The sequence below is a fragment of the Bombina bombina genome, chromosome 2 (assembly GCF_027579735.1).
Source record: "Bombina bombina isolate aBomBom1 chromosome 2, aBomBom1.pri, whole genome shotgun sequence".
Lineage (NCBI taxonomy): Eukaryota > Metazoa > Chordata > Amphibia > Anura > Bombinatoridae > Bombina > Bombina bombina.
In genome coordinates this window covers 1,250,354,360-1,250,376,636 of record NC_069500.1, presented here as the reverse complement: position 1 = coordinate 1,250,376,636, position 22,277 = coordinate 1,250,354,360, and positions in this window count along the sequence as shown.

The following is a 22,277-nucleotide window of genomic DNA, read 5'->3' as shown; positions in this document are numbered from 1 at the left end:
TGATTTGAGAATGAAAAAAGACACAAACAATTTACACCTGTATAAGTTACCTAGAATCCACCTTAAATCAAGTGAGGATTAACCAATCAGGCTCTTGTAACACCTTTAAAAGGCCATACAGTTCAAGTCACAAGCATCTTGATAAAGCTCTGTATAGAGCGAAACGCGTCGACCTTTGTGACTTATCTGTGTTATTTGGAATTGAGGAACTATCACTTGCTCAATCTGAGACAATTATTTTGGCTCTGTTAACCAGGGTTATCATTATATCACTATTCATCATAATCTCATTTTACATCTCCCCTGCGTGCAAAGCACTAAGTGCAGGATGCTTTTGATGTACGACTTTGCAAACAAGAACTTCTAAAATCAACACGTAAATCTCCGATCTCGGAATTGACAAACAGGAACTTGCAGGTGATGTCAGACGCCAAGACACATGCACCGTCTTTGAATCACTGCACGAAACAAGAAAGAAACCAGTTTTTACAGCTACGATTAAGAAATTAAGGTAACTTGTATCAAACGTGTCTTTAAAGTCCTATTACAAAGGACTTTTATTTCTAATTACGACGAACTGAACTTATGATATCAAGCTAACCTATGTGGCGATAATTAGCACTGATTTCCTTTAGTGATACAAACACCTCGAGATATCTCGATATACCCTGATTGCTACATCTTGCCAAAACTTATGATAGTGTATAGGATTGTTTTATCTGTTATATGTTTAGATTATATGCTAATTTTAGAAAAGTTTAAATTTTATTTCTTCATTACTATTTTATATACTCTGCTTTAATTTTTAAGCTGAATATAATAAATTGTAATTTATTCATTTACGAAGTTTACCCTGGTTCTAGTTATTCTCTTTCACTGACTTAAGTTTAACACATTGTACCTAAAAGTTTTTTTGGTAGGAATTTTTTTGGAATTTTTTTAATATTCACATTGTGTATATTTATTAAATTATTCTTCAGACACTATTAATTTTATTATTTGACAAATAGCATTTTACACATTAACTTCAGCACTTCTTGCCCTCTATGTATAAACATTTACACATTAACTTTAGCACTTTTGCACTTTATATATCACTCTTGGAACATATCCACGGAAATAGTAGTACAGCACTATCTTTTGAAACAGCAGCACTTTATATAACTTCCCTTTTTTTTTTTTTTTTTTTTTTTTTGGGGCATTGTATATATTTATCTACCAGTGGTAGTTATAATCCCATTAATAAAACGTTAACTCCAGATTCCTTCAGCTTCCTTAGCGCCCTCACTTCCTATCCATAGTATTCTAATTTATTTGAAAAGACAGAAGGATCTTTTCCTCTTCTGAGGTGTTTGGAATCCTCTATTTCCAGCGCTCTACTTATCCACACATACACCAATCTAAAAATAGTGGTAATGCACAGAGGAGCTTGCTTTGCTGTGGTAGGTTAACCCAAAAGATATGTGCGATGAGGCATTGGAAAAGAGATTTCACAAAGATTTGTGCTGTGAGTTGAAGAAGCTGAAAATCATGCGACCTATCATGGCCGTCACCCGGAAGTTCCCCCTAAAGCTTGGATTTTTATTACCTTACCTTCTCTTTAAGTACCTGCTATTTCTTCTTTTGTATAGGAATTGGAAAAAACCTAACCCCCAAACTGACAGGGCCTGATAAGCCTAATCGCATATCTCAGATCAATGGAAAGCTATGTATACAGATCTAAACTACAACATGATCTACACTTCCTTATCTGGGAACCCTGGGATGCCATTGGTGAGACCAGATTACTGTCTCTCTCCTAATTCCTGGACCCTACTGAATTTGAACAGGTGTCCCCTTAATTTCGTTACTGCCTAGCCCACCACCCAGCTTCCCCTAGCAGTATATATATATATATATATATATATATATATATATATATATATATTTCCTACTGATAATGTTTAAAGAGATGTATTCTAAAGTCATATGTCTATGAGGAGACTTAAAATGATTTTAATTTCTAGTACCATGTTAATAATTAATATTCAGGAAGTTTAATAATATTATTACTATTCTACTCGTATATCGCTACATTTTCCATATTCCATACGTATCTGCACTTATAATTCTGTAGTAATCAATTAGATAGATATTTTTGTATCTGATCTTATTCCATTTACTATAAATATTGCATATCTGTGGATATCACTTTAATATTAAGTGCATAAACTATATGATATGATTCAGGGCACACATTATGTAGGCATTTATAAACCAGTATCTACTAGTCATATTTGGAACCTCATTTGTAGATTAGATGTCTGAAAAACAAAATAAAATGTTATTTATTCATTCCGAAACAGTTTGCTAAACATTTTAAATTTACCAATATAATTATTTGTTCACTCTACTTCATATTTAATGTATATTATACAACATGTGATGTATCCCCTGGATTCATATATATTATGCATATAATCTATCTATATACTTTGAGGCTCAGTATTTTCATATTCGCCAGTGTCCCTTTTCAGACAACATATGTGGATTCAGGCCTTCAAAGTGAATTCTTTGTCTCAACATTTGTATATTATACAAATGCTAATTAACTACTTTCCTGAAGATTCAGAGAATATTTCAACTAAAGCACAGAATTGTGTCACCGTCACCCCAGGGGATGGTGATCTGGGTAGGATGTATATTAAGCTAATTTAAATTAGATTTTAACCTGATATAGATCACAGATACATTGAGCTTTCTTCCAAACTACTTTTGACAAGTTCCTGTTAATGTTTAAGTGGTTTTTAACTCCCTTCTGGCCCAACAGTAGGTTATTTCTACACTATAAGGATAATACCACTGCTGGTGTTTGCTGGGGATTTATAAGATTTGGCACTGGGAATTAAATATGGTCTTCTTGGTGGTGATCTGGTCCTCTGCTGCTGAACTATAGGATAACTTTGTCTGTAGGAATTTGGGAGTGGTTAACCTGTATTTTTGGAGTTGTTTGTCCAGCATGTCTGTAATTCCCAGGTGTGCTTTGTTCCCTTGTTAAGCCTCTATAAAATGATGCTTCTCCCCTCCCACTAGTTCTGTGACATTGTATATACATTTCCTGTTGTGGAGGGTTCTGGTGTCCTGACCTGTAGCCTGGCCTCAGCTTGCTGCATGTGTTCCTTGTTTGCTACTGCTTTTGATTTATGGACTGCTCCTGACACTGCATTATCATCTGGCCCTTTTCTGTACCTTTCTCTGATGTTGCTCTAGCTTATTGGGACTTTATATTCAGAACCCTTTCTGTCACAGACTCCTAACTCTTGGATTTGTTATTGGCCTGTATTCCAAGTATTGTGTCAACTATTTATGACCTGTGCTCGTCCAACTGTGATCCTGTACTCTTCCTGTGCATCAGATTGGATTACATATTATGGATTCCCAGTCTTCTGCTTACTACAGACTTCAATTATTGTGTCCATTACCTATGAACTGTACCTGTATATTTTGTGTAACCTGTGTGTATCCTGCCTATTACTGACTTTTAGTATCCTGTCAGTCACAAACTCCGAGTGTCCAATACCTGTGAACTGTGTCATCTGTGTGTGATACCAACGCATCCTGTACTTTGTTTGTAAAATAAACCGTCCTTGAGCTTTTACTTGCTGCTGTGTAATCTGAAGTCAAGACTAAGATAAGCAAGCATAAGGTTAAGAAAGAGAACTTAGCCTGGTCTGATGTACTGGCCCCTGAGCCATTTATTCACACTACTTTATAAGAGCTTCACCACCTGAACGTAACTCTGCCGTTACACACGCTGCTAAACTGATATTACCTGTGTTGCTGTTAATACCTTGCTGTTTCATTGTGGAGCCCTCAGTCATGCCTAAAAGGGGTAAATCTATTAAAAAATTGCGGTACCTCTGCCTCTTTTAGTATAAAGGTCTGTTTTGACTAACTCATCCTCAGCCTCTGGGCTCCCACACTCTGGCACCACTCCCAGCATGACAGTTTGACATTGTTGCCCTAGAGTGAACTGTATTAATACATTTTGTATAAGAAGTCATTGTTGAATATTTCCCTGCGCCAGCACTTTTTCATTCCACAATTTTAATATTGTCTTCTCCCACTCCTAATTCTCTCACTTCACCTCCTCTATCACAATCTCTCCTTAGAACCCTCCACAAACTCCATTTCCCCTCTCAGGCTTCCTGCCCACACCCACACTCCTCTCTCTCATCCTATTCTCAGACCCCTTTCCACAATCCTCCTAATCTCTCAGATTCCCCTGTTCACACTCATCATACTACCAGAGCCCCTCTTCTTCATCTTGACCCCTCACAAACGATTTCACACAATGAACCCACACAGTATATACAAATAAAATGCATGTGCAATAAAATAAAGTGTAGGATATTGTGCAAGCTGTTGTAGTATGTGAGTTTTATGATAAAGGCTCTTTGCAGCTGAAACTGGTAGATGTACTCTGATTGGCTCACACTTTTTTGAATCTCCAACAGCTCACTGAGCTGACTGAACAGAGGCCTGTAACAGCTACATCTTAAGGAACCAAGTAAAGAAGAAGAAATATACAGCAATACTCTGGAAACAGGCTTCCAACAAAGCCATTGAGTGACTGCACTCTCTTATTTAGGGACTCATCACAAGATCCAGGAACGGATGCCTGTGTCATCATGCAGCTATATTGGCTGACACACAGGATACTTCAACACTATTCACCCAGCGGAGTTAAGGTACTTTATATCACCATTTGAATGATCACATTTGGAATAACACTCCCATCACTTAAAGGACACCTTCCTATGTATGTGCACAGCCATTGGAAAATCAATTTATTTTTATCACAGACCCTGTTCCTTATATTTTTGGAAACTAAAATGGACAAATAGCACTTGGACACTCCTCCCCCCCTATTTTGCTGGCATACAATTCATCTCTTCATTGTTTTTATATATATATTTTCATATTTTTTAGATATTGTATATATATTTTATACCACTTGGTCCATCATAGACTATTGCAATAGTGTCAATTTTTATGTGTAGAGGATCTAAATCCTTATCATTGCTTTTATTGTAATATTTTATTGTAATACAGTATGGTTAAGAATAAACTCATTCTCTTACCTATACTCAATTGTTTTATGTATCATTTATATTTCTTTGCATACTACAATTGTTTAATTATAGTTCACTATTTGATATAACAAATACCCACATTTGAACTCACTAGCTATTAGGTACCACCCTCTATTAATTTATATATCATAGTAGAAACCCTATTGCTTCTCTTAGCGCTGTTCCCCTTCTTTGCTTTATATGTGAGTTTTATGGACATGTAGAAAATCAAATGTGTTTAAAAAAAAAAGCATGTATGGAAATATTGTTCTGTCCATTTACATTATATGGGGTATAAGGTAGGGACCTTATATAGGGTACAGGAATGTATTATACATATATTATTACATTTAACCTATCCATGCAACAGAAGTGCAAATGTGTCAGATATATTGCCTGCATAAAAATATGTGCAAGATAAATAATTCAAGTAGACTTAATTTTATTGCATTGAAAGATATCATTCAATAAAAACGATGGTGTCGATTACAATACTTTGGAAAAAGTGTATCTAATAATTTTTCTCCAATATTTGCCATTAACATTTATGTGGAAATTTGTAGTTCTGAACAGAGATTTCTAATGAACAGTTTTTTTTTTTCATTTATATGACAATAACTTTGAGCTCATAAAATCACACAAGATCATTTATAAGGCTGAGCGTGTTTTTAATAAAATATTCAAGAAAAATGTAAATCATTGTATACCTCAGAAAAGAATATTTACATTTTATGAGTCACAGTGCTTTGGAAAAGGCTTTTTTCATGGAAACAAGATACACTTTCCAAGACAAGTTGTTTTAGATTATAACATTTCAAATTGTGTAAGAGTCAGTCATGCTACAGTATATTTGGAATGCTGTTGTATTCTGGTAAAAGTACAGATCATGTTAAAAATCATATACAATATAAGGCTGGATTGTTCTCAAATTATGCGACTGTCTGTTGGCTCTTGGATACAAATCCCACTTAGGGCTCGATGATTGAAAGCTCTCTGGGCTGGCGAGATTATTAAAGAATGCTCGCCAGTCCTTCTATTTCCCTGGTGGAATGATCTAAAGCCACCTTTTACCCTGAAAACAGGGTGTCTAACTAAGGAGCATATACTGCATTTTTATATGAGAAATGCACAATTAAATTCGTATTTTAAACTTCATACAAAACAAATATTTGAACCATTCACACAAAATAGGCAGGAAAAAAATTGTATTGTTAAGGTGCATCAAAAATCGTAACAAAATTCTTCACCAAAAATCGTATGTTAACAAAAAAGTAAAATTTGTATGTAATTTACACAGGAATAAATCAAATTAAATATGCACAGTGTAAATCGTAATTGTAGTACACTGGATGTGCAAACATCACACAGAAATATGAACTTATAAATACAAAATGCAAAGCGTAATTGTTGTTTTTTCGTAAAATGGGCTGAACATGGGCGTTCCGTGGGCGTATATGAAAATGTCTCTCTAATCCCAGCTCAATTCTATAAAGATTTTCGCACTGCGAATCTCACAGTTTTTTCTTGCCAACTGAAAGGTGGTGAGCTTTTCTCAAAACAATACTAACACTTATAACCCCAATAGAAAAACAAATGCATACTAAAATATAGGCAAATGTAAGATGCTCTATGTAGAAAGCAGCGTAATGTGAGTTATATTGGATGAAGGATTTTCATTTTAAAGTGCTCCCCCTGCTCCCTGCTAACTTCGCGACTAAGGAGCGAAGTTTCACTAACCAGCGAGCTCCAATACTTTTAATAGGAGCCATCTCGCCACTCACAGGGACTGCCCCTTTTTTACGATCATTGCACCGGGGCACTCCTGCGAGAGTCGGCGAGAAAAAGTAGGTTTGAGCTGGCGAAGATTATATCATCAAGCCCTTAGTCATCTACACTAAGATGCAATTAAAAGGAATTAAAAAAAAAAAAAATACAGATGTAGGGCTAGATTACAAGTGTTGTGTAAAAATATTAGCACTATGATGCGTTAACATCTGTAGAGCGCAATCCTATAGCGCTCCCATTTTTACTTCCATATTAAAAATGGAAAGTAAAATGTTAGCGCTCTAGTGAATGCCTAGGGTGCAATAACATCTGGAGGTTGGAAAGCAAGGCTGTGCTATATCCCTCATCTAAAATATTTCTATAGGGCACACTACAAAACTCAGGTCCTAGCTTTTGCTCGAGCATTAACCAGAGGGTGCACTAAAAAAAAAAAAATTACAGTGTTCTTCACAACAATTTTTTAAAATATATTTCTCCAACATAGGTGTGTCCGGTCCACGGCGTCATCCTTACTTGTGGGATATTCTCTTCCCCAACAGGAAATGGCAAAGAGCCCAGCAAAGCTGGTCACATGATCCCTCCTAGGCTCCGCCTTCCCCAGTCATTCTCTTTGCCGTTGCACAGGCAACATCTCCACGGAGATGGCTTAGAGTTTTTTGGTGTTTAAATGTAGTTTTTATTCTTCAATCAAGAGTTTGTTATTTTAAAATAGTGCTGGTATGTACTATTTACTCTGAAACAGAAAAGAGATGAAGATTTCTGTTTGTAAGAGGAAAATGATTTTAGCAACCGTTACTAAAATCGATGGCTGTTTCCACACAGGACTGTTGAGAGGAATTAACTTCAGTTGGGGGAAACAGTGAGCAGACTTTTGCTGCTTGAGGTATGACACATTTCTAACAAGACTTGGTAATGCTGGAAGCTGTCATTTTCCCTATGGGATCCGGTAAGCCATTTTTATTAAATAAGAATAAAGGGCTTCACAAGGGCTTTAAAGACTGGTAGACATTTTTCTGGGCTAAAACGATTGATTAATAAGCATTTTTAATAGTTTATAGCTTTGAGGAGTTATTTTATTCTTGGGAATTATGTTAAAGAAACGGCAGGCACTGTATTGGACACCTTTTTCACTGGGGGCCTTCTCTAATCATAGGCAGAGCCTCATTTTCGCGCCACTAATGCGCAGTTGTTTTTGGGAAGCAAGGCATGCAGATGCATGTGTGAGGAGCTCAGATACATAGAAAAAGCTTACTGAAGGCGTCATTTGGTATCGTATTCCCCTCTGGGCTTGGTTGGGTCTCAGCAAAGCAGATACCAGGGACTGTATAGGGGTTAAATATAAAAACGGCTCCGGTTCCGTTATTTTAAGAGTTAAAGCTTTCAAATTTGGTGTGCAATACTTTTAAGGCTTTAAGACACTGTGGTGAAATTTTGGTGAATTTTGAACAATTCCTTCATACTTTTTCACATATTCAGTAATAAAGTGTGTTCAGTTTAAAATTTAAAGTGACAGTAACAGTTTTATTTTAAAACGTTTTTTGTACTTTGTTATCAAGTTTATGCCTGTTTAACATGTCTGAACTATCAGATAGACTATGTTCTGTATGTGAGGAAGCCAAGGTTCCTTCTCATTTAAATAGATGTGATGTATGTGACAAACAATTTAGAGAAAATGATGCCCAAGATGATTCCTCAAGTGAGGGGAGTAAGCATGGTACTGCATCATCCCCTCCTTCGTCTACGCCAGTCTTGCCCACACAGGAGGCCCCTAGTACATCTAGTGCGCCAATACTCCTTACTATGCAACAATTAACGGCTGTAATGGATAATTCTATCAAAAACATTTTAGCCAAAATGCCCACTTATCAGCGAAAGCGCGACTGCTCTGTTTTAGAAAATACTGAAGAGCATGAGGACGCTGATGATAATGGTTCTGACATGCCCCTACACCAGTCTGAGGGGGCCAGGGAGGTTTTGTCTGAGGGAGAAATTTCAGATTCAGGGATAATTTCTCAACAAGCTGAACCTGATGTGATTACATTCAAATTTAAATTGGAACATCTCCGCGCTCTGCTTAAGGAGGTGTTGTCTACTCTGGATGATTGTGACAATTTGGTCATTCCAGAGAAATTATGTAAGATGGACAAGTTCCTAGAGGTCCCGGGGCCCCCCGAAGCTTTTCCTATACCCAAGCGGGTGGCGGACATTGTAAACAAAGAATGGGAAAGGCCCGGCATACCTTTTGTCCCTCCCCCTATATTTAAGAAATTGTTTCCTATGGTCGACCCCAGAAAGGACTTATGGCAGACAGTTCCCAAGGTTGAGGGGGCGGTTTCTACTCTAAACAAACGCACTACTATCCCTATAGAAGATAGTTGTGCTTTCAAAGATCCTATGGATAAAAAATTAGAGGGTTTGCTTAAAAAGATGTTTGTTCAGCAAGGTTACCTTCTACAACCAATTTCATGCATTGTTCCTGTCACTACAGCAGCGTGTTTCTGGTTCGATGAACTAGAAAAGTCGCTCAATAAAGATTCTTCTTATGAGGAGATTATGGACAGAGTTCACGCTCTTAAATTGGCTAACTCTTTTACTTTAGACGCCACTTTGCAATTAGCTAGATTAGCGGCGAAAAATTCAGGGTTTGCTATTGTGGCGCGCAGAGCGCTTTGGCTAAAATCTTGGTCAGCGGATGCGTCTTCCAAGAACAAATTGCTTAACATACCTTTCAAGGGGAAAACACTGTTTGGCCCTGACTTGAAAGAGATTATTTCAGATATCACTGGGGGTAAGGGCCACGCCCTTCCTCAGGATAGGTCTTTTAAGGCTAAAAATAAACCAAATTTTCGTCCCTTTCGCAGAAACGGACCAGCCTCAAGTTCTACATCCTCTAAGCAAGAGGGTAATACTTCTCAAACCAAGCCAGCCTGGAGGCCAATGCAAGGCTGGAACAAAGGTAAGCAGGCTAAGAAACCTGCCACTGCTACCAAGACAGCATGAGATGTTGGCCCCCGATCCGGGACCGGATCTGGTGGGGGGCAGACTTTCTCTCTTCGCTCAGGCTTGGGCAAGAGATGTTCTGGATCCTTGGGCGCTAGAAATAGTCTCCCAAGGTTATCTTCTGGAATTCAAGGAGCTACCCCCAAGGGGGAGGTTCCACAGGTCTCAATTGTCTTCAGACCACATAAAAAGACAGGCATTCTTACATTGTGTAGAAGACCTGTTAAAAATGGGAGTGATTCATCCGGTTCCATTAGGAGAACAAGGGATGGGATTCTACTCCAATCTGTTCATAGTTCCCAAAAAAGAGGGAACATTCAGACCAATCTTAGATCTCAAGATCCTAAACAAATTTCTCAAGGTTCCATCGTTCAAAATGGAAACCATTCGGACAATTCTTCCTACCATCCAGGAAGGTCAATTCATGACCACGGTGGATTTAAAGGATGCGTATCTACATATTCCTATCCACAAGGAACATCATCGGTTCCTAAGGTTCGCCTTTCTGGACAAGCATTACCAGTTTGTGGCACTTCCATTCGGATTAGCCACTGCTCCAAGAATTTTCACAAAGGTACTAGGGTCCCTTCTAGCGGTGCTAAGACCAAGGGGCATTGCAGTAGTACCTTACTTGGACGACATACTGATTCAAGCGTCGTCTCTACCACAAGCAAAGGCTCATACGGACATTGTCCTGGCCTTTCTCAGATCTCACGGGTGGAAAGTGAACGTAGAAAAAAGTTCTCTATCTCCGTCAACAAGAGTTCCCTTCTTGGGAACAATAATAGACTCCTTAGAAATGAGGATTTTTCTGACAGAGGCCAGAAAATCAAAACTTCTAAGCTCTTGTCAAGTACTTCATTCTGTTCTTCTTCCTTCCATAGCGCAGTGCATGGAAGTAATAGGTTTGATGGTCGCGGCAATGGACATAGTTCCTTTTGCGCGAATTCATCTAAGACCATTACAACTGTGCATGCTCAGTCAGTGGAATGGGGATTATACAGACTTGTCTCCGACGATACAAGTAGATCAGAGGACCAGAGATTCACTCCGTTGGTGGCTGACCCTGGACAACCTGTCACAAGGGATGAGCTTCCGCAGACCAGTGTGGGTCATTGTCACGACTGACGCCAGTCTGGTGGGCTGGGGCGCGGTCTGGGAACCCCTGAAAGCTCAGGGTCTTTGGTCTCGGGAAGAATCTCTTCTCCCGATAAATATTCTGGAACTGAAAGCGATATTCAATGCTCTCAAGGCTTGGCCTCAGCTAGCAAAGGCCAAATTCGTAAGGTTTCAATCAGACAACATGACGACTGTTGCGTATATCAACCATCAGGGGGGAACAAGGAGTTCCCTGGCGATGGAAGAAGTGACCAAAATAATTCAATGGGCGGAGACTCACTCCTGCCACTTGTCTGCAATCCACATCCAAGGAGTGGAAAATTGGGAAGCGGATTTTCTGAGTCGTCAGACATTTCATCCGGGGGAGTGGGAACTCCATCCGGAAATCTTTGCCCAAATAATTCAATTGTGGGGCATTCCAGACATGGATCTGATGGCGTCTCGTCAGAACTTCAAGGTTCCTTGCTACGGGTCCAGATCCAGGGATCCCAAGGCGACTCTAGTGGATGCACTAGTAGCACCTTGGAGCTTCAACCTAGCTTATGTGTTCCCACCGTTTCCTCTCATTCCCAGGCTGGTAGCCAGGATCAAACAGGAGAGGGTATCGGTGATCTTGATAGCTCCTGCGTGGCCATGCAGGACTTGGTATGCAGATCTGGTGAATATGTCATCGGCTCCACCATGGAAGCTACCTTTGAGACAGGACCTTCTTGTTCAAGGTCCGTTCGAACATCCGAATCTGGCCTCACTCCAACTGACTGCTTGGAGATTGAACGCTTGATTTTATCAAAGCGAGGGTTCTCAGATTCTGTCATTGATACTCTTGTTCAGGCCAGAAAGCCTGTAACTAGAAAAATCTACCATAAAATATGGAAAAAATATATCTGTTGGTGTGAATCTAAAGGATTCCCATGGAACAAGATAAAAATTCCTAAGATTCTATCCTTTCTTCAAGAAGGTTTGGAGAAAGGATTATCTGCAAGTTCTTTGAAGGGACAGATTTCTGCTTTATCTGTTTTACTTCACAAAAAGCTGGCGGCTGTGCCAGATGTTCAAGCTTTTGTTCAGGCTCTGGTTAGAATCAAGCCTGTTTACAAACCTTTGACTCCTCCTTGGAGTCTCAATTTAGTTCTTTCAGTTCTTCAGGGGGTTCCGTTTGAACCCCTACATTCCGTTGATATCAAGTTATTATCTTGGAAAGTTTTGTTTTTGGTTGCAATTTCTTCTGCTAGAAGAGTTTCAGAGTTATCTGCTCTGCAGTGTTCTCCTCCTTATCTGGTGTTCCATGCAGATAAGGTGGTTTTGCGTACTAAACCTGGTTTTCTTCCGAAAGTTGTTTCTAACAAAAATATTAACCAGGAGATAGTCGTGCCTTCTTTGTGTCCGAATCCAGTTTCAAAGAAGGAACGTTTGTTGCACAATTTGGATGTAGTTCGTGCTCTAAAATTCTATTTAGAGGCTACAAAGGATTTCAGACAAACATCTTCCTTGTTTGTTGTTTATTCTGGTAAAAGGAGAGGTCAAAAAGCAACTTCTACCTCTCTCTCTTTTTGGCTTAAAAGCATCATCAGATTGGCTTATGAGACTGCCGGACGGCAGCCTCCTGAAAGAATCACAGCTCATTCCACTAGGGCCGTGGCTTCCACATGGGCCTTCAAGAACGAGGCTTCTGTTGATCAGATATGTAAGGCAGCGACTTGGTCTTCACTGCACACTTTTACCAAATTTTACAAATTTGATACTTTTGCTTCTTCTGAGGCTATTTTTGGGAGAAAGGTTTTGCAAGCCGTGGTGCCTTCCATCTAGGTGACCTGATTTGCTCCCTCCCATCATCCGTGTCCTAAAGCTTTGGTATTGGTTCCCACAAGTAAGGATGACGCCGTGGACCGGACACACTTATGTTGGAGAAAACAGAATTTATGTTTACCTGATAAATTACTTTCTCCAACGGTGTGTCCGGTCCACGGCCCGCCCTGGTTTTTTAATCAGGTCTGATGATTTATTTTCTCTAACTACAGTCACCACGGTATCATATGATTTCTCCTATGCAAATATTCCTCCTTTACGTCGGTCGAATGACTGGGGAAGGCGGAGCCTAGGAGGGATCATGTGACCAGCTTTGCTGGGCTCTTTGCCATTTCCTGTTGGGGAAGAGAATATCCCACAAGTAAGGATGACGCCGTGGACCGGACACACCGTTGGAGAAAGTAATTTATCAGGTAAACATAAATTCTGTTTTATATATATATATATATATATATATATATATATATATATATATATATAGAAAACGAAAAATAGAAAGCACTCACTGGACTGTAGACAGCAATGTGAATCAAATAGAATTTATTGTGACGTTTTGGGACCAACAACGTCCCTTCCTCTGACAAACAGCTAGTGAAAAAACAAACATTTATAGACCCATAAAACACTCCCCTAGGTGAACTGCCAATGAAAATGTGCCGCGTGCAAAACAAAATGAGCCGTGTGCAAAACAGGCATAGATTCCTACAATTAGGGTTAAAGCATGGTGAATAATATATTAAATGTGTAAATGTATATAGATATTTATGTGATACTATGTGTGCAAACTATAAGAATACCTGATAGCCCCCAAAACATGACCGATCTACTGAGACTGGAATAAAATCTGTAACGCACATCTAGTGAAAATAAAAACAACAAAGAGCCTGATAGGTGGGATATGACATACCCCCATTCTTTGATTGGCCAGGCAAATTAGTCATCCATAACCACGCCTTTTTCAGTATTACAGGCCAGTCATAATGGAGTGCATTGCGTAGAGGATGCCAACTAATGTTCTAATAGGCCAAATGGACGCCGACAAGCACGTCACGCCGCCACTTACCACAGCAACACGAGCAGTTGTCTTGGTAACCCATGTAAACACCTCTGTGTGTACTAGTAACTGAGTATCGCCGCGTCTGCTCAAAATCAATTACTCACTACAGCAACGCCGTGACACATACCCACTCGGGCGGTTGTCCTGGTAACCAATATAAACAACTCTGTGCAATAGTAGCCAAATATCACCGCGCCTACCCAAGCACCGTCAAACGCTACCACACCCAAGATCCAACTACATTGTCAACCTTATAAGAATAAGGCCAAACCAAAGTTTCACTATCATACTGAAAGATGTTGAAAGCGTCGCCATATTTTTCGTTTTCTACATACCTGGCTACAGCACCCTGGCAAGTTGTAGTGTGTTGGTGAGAGTGCATATACTACAATACATCTTTAACTATGCTCCTACAGTACAGTGCACCCACAGTTTGGCTGAATTAGCTCATATCATTTCCCTTTTCTCATTATCTGTGCCTCATTTACTATCACTATGACTGAACTACATAGTGGAAATATGGAAACATCTAATTTGTCTCAGAGTGAGAATACTGAGGAGAGACATGAAGATATCTTTACGTTTACAGATGAAGATGCAGAGGCTATTAGATTTGGCTCCATTGAAGAACAACAGACAGAGGAGTCATGCCAGTCTCTATACAATACCCTGGCGAAACTTAAGCAACGAGAAATAGATTTAAACCTCCATGGAATATATCTATCTGATTATCACAAAAAGAGATTATTGCCAAGGGGCTTCAGGGTAAAGAACATCCCCACGATTGGGAGATCAAATGCTGAGTTTTGTACCAATTGGTGCAAAATTCTTAATAAGTGTTCATTTGACCTCATGCTCCTTGTGATTAGAGAAGCTGGACGATTACTCCAAGAAGTGAGAACTGAAATTCAAACTTTTGAAGCTGAACAACTTAATACACTCAGAGCAGATAAATCTGTGGATTGGATGGATAAATTGACACTACAAATCAAGTTATACAAACAAGAACTCATTGCTTTTAAAAACCGGAAGCTTCAAACAGTAACTCAAGATTACACGTATAAGAGTGTATACCGCTGGATGTTATCTCCTGATGAAAGACAGAACTTCAGATCCAGACGGGATAGAAGGTTCACAAAAAGAAACATCAACACGGTGGATACCAGCTCTGGCGACAGTTCGGACCCAGAGATGGCAACAACAAGTGGAGAGTCTACATACCGAGGCATCACTACAAGATCCAGAGGGGCGAGTAGAGGCCAACAGTGGGACAACATGAGGGGAGCAAGCAATACTAGTACCTCATACAGCTCATCTCATACTCCCTCGGTTCGTTTTTTAGGACGAGGCACAGGCCACATACGAGGAGGGGGGGGGCATGTCTTGCCGCCCTCCGGTACAGAGGAGATGAACAATGTATTCAATATCAGTTCAAGACCACTGTCACAATCAGAAACCTCCCTATTGAACAAAGGTTTATCTTTTGTTCCGACAACGAAGTTTAATCCATTTGATACGTACATCGATATACAAAAATTCGGCAGGAATTTGAGACTTAAAGAATTCTACAAGACGGACAGTAGTGAGATTACACCTTTCCGTACACCTGGGACATTTGATCCAAGATCACAGAATCCATCGATTACCGCATATACGAACTATCTGAGCCAAGTCTCCAAAAACATCCCTAATAGGAGAAGAATGGACAACCTGACCAAGGATGAGAGACAGGCACTAAAGTCACTAGCTGAGGATACGACCATTGTAATACACCCGGCAGATAAGGGTGGGGCGGTGGTCGTGATGGATCTACAACAGTACAGATCAGAACTCTTGGGCCAAATAACAGATAAAAAGACCTACAGGACCTTACAAACTGATCCAACGAATCAATTGAAAAGATACATTGATGAAAAACTTGACAGGTGGTGTGAGATGGGGAGTATCACCACACAAGAGCAGAAATTCTTGAAAAGGGATTATCCGATAACACCTATCATCTACACACTACCGAAAATCCATAAGGATCCCAACAATCCCCCAGGGAGACCTATCGTCTCGGCGAGGGGATCACTCCTACAACCACTTGCTGAATTCCTGGATTTTCATCTACAACCAATGGTCAAGAGAATGAAATCTTACACACAAGATTCTAATGCTTTTATCCGATCCATCACCCAACTAAATGATATACAGCCAACTGACCTTCTAGTGACGATGGATGTATGTAGCTTATACACGGTAATTCCCCATAAATTGGGGATTGCAGCTGTAGTTAATCATCTGCGAAAGAGTCCATATGTGGGGCCTCCAGAGGAGGTCATGGTGGATCTCCTAACGATATGCTTGGAAAACAATTTCTTCCGTTTTGAGAATATTTTTTTTCTACAGATAGAAGGGACCGCGATCGCATCGTTGGCCAATTTATTTATGGCTGATTATGAATCTATCCAATGGATGCCATTTCTTTTTATTGTCGTTACATAGATGACGTCTTCCTGATATGGAGAAATGGGGAACAAGCTCTGGACAATTGGATCCATACCCTAAATGGGATGGATAGTACAATCAAATTTCAACACACTTTCAACAATGCTACAGTTGATTTTCTTGATGTTAGAGTATTCAAAACCTCTGATGGACTGGGTACCACACTGTTCAGGAAGAAAACAGATCGCAACACACTGCTACACGCCAGAAGTTGCCACCAGCCAGCACTCATACGTAATATTTCTAAAGCACAATACCAAAGGGTAATAAGAAACAACACCGACGATGATCTGATGCAGACACAGATGTCAGAAATGACACAAAGATTTCTCCAACGAGGTTATAATAAAAAGAACCTAGAGAATCAATTGGAACTGGCTCTCTCATCTCAAAATAAACAACAAATCCAAAACACCATAACCAATCCCCAACTCACATTTGTGACAACGTATAATCTAGACCAATATCAGATTGCTCAAGCAGTTAAGGAAGAATGGAAAATACTCCAGAGCGATCCTACATTGCCATTTGCTGAATGGTCGGCACCAAGATTGGCATATCGTAGAGGCAAGGGTTTGAGAGATATGCTAATGAAGACTGATATCTCTTCAAAAAATGACAAACAAACTTGGTTGAAGAAGAAAGTGGGATGCTATAAATGCATTAGTTGTGTAACCTGCAACAGCATGCACACTGGCACGACATTTCAACACCCTGATCGTCGCAAAAGATATCAGATTAAGTATTTTCTGACGTGCACAACCCAGTTTATCATATATCTTCTTAATTGCCCCTGCGGGAAATTCTATACTGGCAAGACAACTGATGATGCCAGAGTGAGAATTTCGAATCACCGGTCGAGCATCAGATCGGCAATACACTCTGGGAAGGCGGAACATCCTGTGGCTCGCCACTTCCTAGAAGCAGGACACACAGTGAGCGATCTGCGCTTTAGAATCATTGACCACGTGCCAGTCTTAAGAAGAGGAGGAAACAGAGCCAAGATCTTGTTACAAAAAGAAGCACGTTGGATCCATGAACTATGCACACTGGCCCCGAGAGGCCTTAACATCCAGACGGGATGGCAGAACTTTCTATAAGGACCATGTCCTATGAGAGTCCATAGATCTATTGATCCTGTATCTATTACTAAGCACTACATGGTGTTGAAGAAATGAGAGTTCAATTTCCATTCTTGAGTTATACTTATTTAGTCCAATTAGGTTTGTTTTAGTCTTGTGTGGTTGCCTTTCCATACCCTGATTAGGGTTTCATGTTCTCTACGATTCAGGAATTAAGTCTTGTTAAAGTATATTGTTTTCCATATTTTTCCATTATCATTAGTTTTTATCAATTTATCTTTCAACATGTGTAAATATGAGGTGTGTTTTGTTTTTAATCTGTTTTTATGATAGTTATATATCACTTATCACACACACTATGATTTTTTTAGTGCTTCTGATATGCCCCCTGTACATGGGTTACGGTCCTGACAATACATTGCTGTGGGACGGTAAAGCGTCTTTTTCAGTATGGGATTTGGTTATCACATGTGGCTGAAGGCCCTTTGTGTGGTGTTGGCTGCAATTGGTAGGTGAAGATGGTTTTGGGCATCTTTCAGATTTGGTGGTTGCTAATTTAGGATATATATAGCGTCCACAGGGGAACTATATGGCTCACAAACTGGCATTATGAGTATAGTGGGTGCATGTCCCAACTACGAGCCACCTATTTGGGGAGGCTCATTTCTGTGTATCCGTTATGGGGTCACATTTTCATTTCATATATTATCACAACTTTATTTTTGTAATTTTTTGTAGATTGTGTCTCTCCTTCTGATTGGACGGATTACAGATGTTGTGTCTAGCTGATGGGGTTTATTGTTCCTTTTATAATTATTAGGTGGTGTGAGATATTGGTTAACACTTTTGTGAAATGCGCCTATAAAGTATAGTGGCCCGTTTCTGTTTATGTAAATTAGGTTTTTTGAAATTTGGTAGGGAGGGCCTATTCATGTATTTATGTTTTTTAATGATATGTTTCCTAGTGTGGGTTAGTTTGTGTAACTCTGACCATAGGTGTGTGGTCACATGCTAGGGTATAACAGATGCACCTAGGTATGAGGTTTCTATGTTATAGAACGCTTTTTCATTGGGGTGGATATTTTCTCTTATTTTTACTTATGATTGCTATAGCCACATATGAGTATCTCTAATGCGGTGGCCAAGTGGGCGCCTCAAGAACCCCTATGTTTTGCTGTACATAGTGCAAAGTGAGGCCATGATCGGGTGTTGATGTTTATACTCAGGTTGCTATGGCAACCTTGTAGTCGGACGAGTAGTGGATTGCGGCAAAGTGATGGGGAGATATGGCAACGCTTTCAGCATCTTTCAGTATGATAGTGAAACTTTGGTTTGGCCTTATTCTTATAAGGTTGACAATGTAGTTGGATCTCGGGTGTGGTAGCGTTTGACGGTGCTTGTGTAGGCGCGGTGATATTTGGCTACTATTGCACAGAGTTGTTTATATTGGTTACCAGGACAACCGCCCGAGTGGGTATGTGTCACGGCGTTGCTGTAGTGAGTAATTGATTTTGAGCAGATGCGGCGATACTCAGTTACTAGTACACACAGAGGTGTTTACATGGGTTACCAAGACAACCGCTCGTGTTGCTGTGGTAAGTGACGGCGTGACGTGCTTGTCGGCATCCATTTGGCCTATTAGAACATTAGTTGGCATCCTCTACGCAATGCACTCCATTGTGACTGGCCTGTAATACTGAAAAAGGTGTGGTTATGGATGACTAATTTGCCTGGCCAATCAAAGAATGGGGGTATGTCATATCCCACCTATCAGGCTCTTTGTTGTTTTTATTTTCACTAGATGTGCGTTACAGATTTTATTCCAGTCTCAGTAGATCGGTCATGTTTTGGGGGCTATCAGGTATTCTTATAGTTTGCACACATAGTATCACATATATATCTATATACATTTACACATTTAATATATTATTCACCATGCTTTAACCCTAATTGTAGGGATCTATGCCTGTTTTGCACACGGCTCATTTTGTTTTGCACACGGCACATTTTCATTGGCAGTTCACCTAGGGGAGTGTTTTATGGGTCTATAAATGTTTGTTTTTTCACTAGCTGTTTGTCAGAGGAAGGGACGTTTTTGGTCCCGAAACGTCACAATAAATTCTATTTGATTCACATTGCTGTCTACAGTCCAGTGAGTGCTTTCTATTTTTCGTTTTCTACATACCTGGCTACAGCACCCTGGCAAGTTGTAGTGTGTTGGTGAGAGTGCATATACTACAATACATCTTTATATATATATATATATATATTTATATAACACACCTTTGAGCTATTTTCAGTCCAACACCTTGTCATATACTATATTTTTTTAAATCACTGTTAAAACACTTTTGTTCATAAAAAACATAAATATATATTACATTATATATATATTTATATATGTATATATATATATATATATATATATATATATATATATATAGTATATGTATGTGTAATATATTGTTATACATGTGTTTCCATCTAAAGGGGAGGAGAGTCCACGGCTTCATTCATTACTGTTGGGAATTAAGAACCTGGCCACCAGGAGGAGGCAAAGACACCCCAGCCAAAGGCTTAAATACCTCCCCCACTTCCCTCATCCACCTGTCATTCTTTGGTTTTCGTCACAGGAGGATGGCAGAGAAGTCCCGAGGATTCGGAGTAGTCTCTTATGGAGGGTAGTACTCTTTGCATTAGTCCTGTCAACCTCTCAGTGAGAGCCTGGGCGAAAGTTAGAGTCCAGAGATGCAGGGAGAGTCCTGGAAAGGGGATTATTGAACAGGGGGGGGTTATACATGATATTGTTTATTGTGTCATTGCTGTGTTATGTGCGAGATGAGGCTCTGGCAATGTGTGGAACTTTTAGGTTACTGGCGGGAGTATTGCGAGGTCCTTTTTTGGCGCATTTTCTCCTAAGTGCAGGGGCTGTCCTGCCAGGCATTACATGTGACCGGGTGTGCCTATCTCTCTTCCTCTGTTGATCAGCAGCACAGGAGACGAAACGGTTTCTGTAGTCCGGGTCCTAGGAGGTGGTGAGTGCCCCGGCCATAAAGGGGCTTATTTATAAGTTAAGATAGTCCGTAATAAAAGCGCAAGCTATGGAGGAGTCTGGTGCGATAGACGGTTCTCCCTCTTTAACAAAGTCTCATTCCTGTGTTTATTGTGAGGAGGTTCTGGTAGATCAGCCTGCTCAACTATGTTCCACGTGCCTTGATAAAGTTACGACATCTAAATGTAAATGGATGTCTAGTGCTACTGAGCCGTCCACCTCTGAGGGTTCCTCGTCCTGTGAGGTGCATCCCTGCATTCATCTCCAATTGCACATGCAGCGCCCCGGGGTCCAATCGTTACTCCTTTGGGAGAGATTAGTTGGCCATCAGACTTTGCGGACCAACTGGAATCGGCGATTTTGAAAGTGATCCATGCCTTACCACGTTCTGCTAAGTGCAAGAGTAGGGTGTATCATGGCGGCCCAGCCCAGCCCAGGGGTTGTCTACGCCGATGGAAATCCCAGAGGCATTATACGATGACGAGGCCCACTCCAACTCTTCGGAGGAGGCCCCTTCTGGGTCGTAGTCCATGTCATCTAAAACTCCGGCTGCGGAGAAGCCTGATTTTAGGTTTAGGATGGAGAATTTGCACTTTTTGCTGAGGCAGGTGCTTGCTTCTCTGGAGGTTCCGGAGGAACCTTCAATTCCTAAGCTAGATAAGGTATACGAGGACAGGTTAGTACCTCAGACTTTCCTGGTTCCTGTTAAGGTGGCTAATATTATTAAGAATGAATGGAAGCGATTAGGTTCTTCCTTTTCCCCTTCTTCTTCCTTTAAGAAACTGTTCCCCGTTCCGGACTCTCAGCTTGAACTGTGGGGTACCGTCCCTAAGGTGGATGGTGCTATCTCTACGCTCGCGAAGCGGACAACTATTCCACTCGAGGATAGTTGGTGTGAATCCCTGAGTGAAATGGTCGAGGGGGAGACTTCCATCGACGAGATACAGGATAAGATTAAGGCACTGAAGGTCGCCAATTCTTTCATCTGCGATGCCAATATGCAAATTATTCGCCTGAACGCTAAGGTGTAATGTTTTTCAGTTTTAGCTCGCAAGGCTCTGTGGCTAAAGTCTTGGTCTGCGGACATGACCTCTAAGTCGAGGCTGTTGTCCCTGCCTTTTCAAGGAAAGATTCTGTTCAGTCCAGGATTGAATTCGATCATATCCATGGTTACGGGAGACAAGGGAGCTTTCCTACCGCAGGATAAGAAGGCTAAGCCTAAGGGATCTACTTTTCACAATGTGAGCCTCCTTATCTGTTTTTTCAAGGGGATAAGGCTGTACTTCGCACTGGTTTGGGGTTTTTTCTAACCGTAACATCAATCAGGAAATAGTTGTTCCTTCTTTGTGTCCTAACCCTTATTCTTCTAAGGAGAGGTTACTTCATAACCTTGATGTGGTTCGTGCTTTAAAGTTCTATCTTCAGGCTACGAAGGATTTCAGACAGTCTACATCTCTTTTTGTGGTGTATTCAGGGAAGCGCAAGGGGCAGAGGGCCTCTTTTACTTCTTTGTCCTTTTGGTTGAGGAGCTTGATTCGCTTGGCCTATGAGACAGCGGGACATAAGCCTCCGCAGAGGATCATGGCTCATTCAACTAGAGCTGTGGCTTCGTCTTGGGCCTTCAAGAATGAGGCCTCTATGGAGCAAATTTGTAAGGCGGCTACCTGGTCCTCCTTACACACTTTTACAAAGTTTTACAAGTTTGACGTTTTTGCTTCTGTGGAAGCTGTTTTGGGAGAAAGGTTTTGCAGGCTGTGGTGCCCTCAGGTTAT